The sequence below is a fragment of the Ceratotherium simum genome, chromosome 14, assembly GCF_057802395.1.
Source record: "Ceratotherium simum simum isolate JZ-2026a chromosome 14, ASM5780239v1, whole genome shotgun sequence".
NCBI lineage: Eukaryota > Metazoa > Chordata > Mammalia > Perissodactyla > Rhinocerotidae > Ceratotherium > Ceratotherium simum.
The window spans coordinates 50,379,517-50,381,018 of NC_141913.1; the positions used below are offsets into that span (position 1 = coordinate 50,379,517).

General features: G+C 34.8%; 1 pseudogene; it reads right to left on the minus strand.

Annotated features, from left to right (window-relative positions):
* Positions 1-847: 847 nt before the first annotated feature.
* LOC101388308 (protein kish-A pseudogene) lies at positions 848-1,212 on the minus strand (annotated as a pseudogene).
* Positions 1,213-1,502: the final 290 nt, after the last annotated feature.

Here is a 1,502-nt window from a genome sequence, read left to right on the forward strand (position 1 = left end):
AGCTGACAGACAAACCATAAACTAGATTTAAAGTGCTGTATTAAAAAACAACAAAAAGAATACAGTTTGCATTTTGGGGCAATTAAAATAAGTGAAGACCTGACACTAAAAATAAAATGAAAAACACGTACAGGATTATCATTCTGTAATTGTTCTATTCTGCTCTTTTCATTCTAAGAATGTAGTCTTATTTAGAGAACAACAGTTAGCTGGTCAAATTTATGCTTAAGACATTTATCCATACTTAACCAGAGAGGTTTCAGAGGCTACTCCACCAGTCAGCTATTCTAAACTCCTTTACGTTAAATATGAACATTTTAGCAATACTACTCAAGTTACATCTTATTTATGTTCCTCCTTAAGAACTGCATAGGCTTATTTTAAATAGTTTAAACACCTATAATAAACTACAGTTGGCTAAGAGTAGAGGTACTGTGGTTAATGCTCAAAACGGTGTGCCCAGAGGAAAAGCAAGCATTATTAAATATGAATGCAATCCTTACCAACACAAACTGAAACTTTTTTTTCCCGATTAAAAAACTAGTACAAAAAAAGGTCTCAGTCTATAAAGATATATCATTTCCAAATCACTGTGAAAGGAACTCGAGTAATTTACCAATTTTGTTCTCTACTATGTATCTTAGAGATAGCTCACTAAAAACTGGTATCTGACACAACAGAAGGACATTTGCAGAATGTAATATTGTAGTGACAGTACTGAGGCTGATTGTTACAGACATATTAAACTCTTTGAGTAGCAAATGGTTACATCCTAATTATTTATATAGAACATTGGTCCAATAACAAAAATAGAGAACAGCAGCTGGAAATTTATCTCATTCAATGTTCAGAGATAAATGGGTTAACCCTTCTTTCCATTATTTTCTGCAGCTAAGTCCTTTTTTTTCATACTGAAATCTGATGACAATAAAATTCTGGCATTTTCCCAAGCTACTGTATGAAAAGGATGCTGAAGGCCATCACTATACAGCATATTGCAACATAAGGACTCTTCCGTTCACTAATTCTGGCACACTTCCAAAATGTACCCAACAATCCAGTTTTATTTCTGTCCAGGAGGCTGGGTGCCAAGGATCGGATATAAGCACAGGTACCTATAAGCAGCAAGATCACAGTCAACAGACTCTGAAAATTGAAAATGGCAGACATAGTGAGGCCGGCGAAGCCCCAGCCACATCACCCTTCCGGGCCCAAGGCCCCATTTTATTTTTTTGATTGTTACTTTTTTTTTTGGCATGAAGATGTAAGTTTCAACACAGTCACATTTATCATTCTTTTTCTTTTCTTTTGCTGTGTTCAGAAACACTTTACCCACTACTAGACTATTTAAAACAATAACAATATACGTGTATCTTCTTCCAGTACTTTGAAGCCTTCATTGTTGCATTTAAATCTTTGACCTCTCTGGAATTTATTTTGGTGTAACAATTAAGGCCAGGATCTAGCTTTGTTGTTTTACTTTTATTTATTCCAAATGGGTG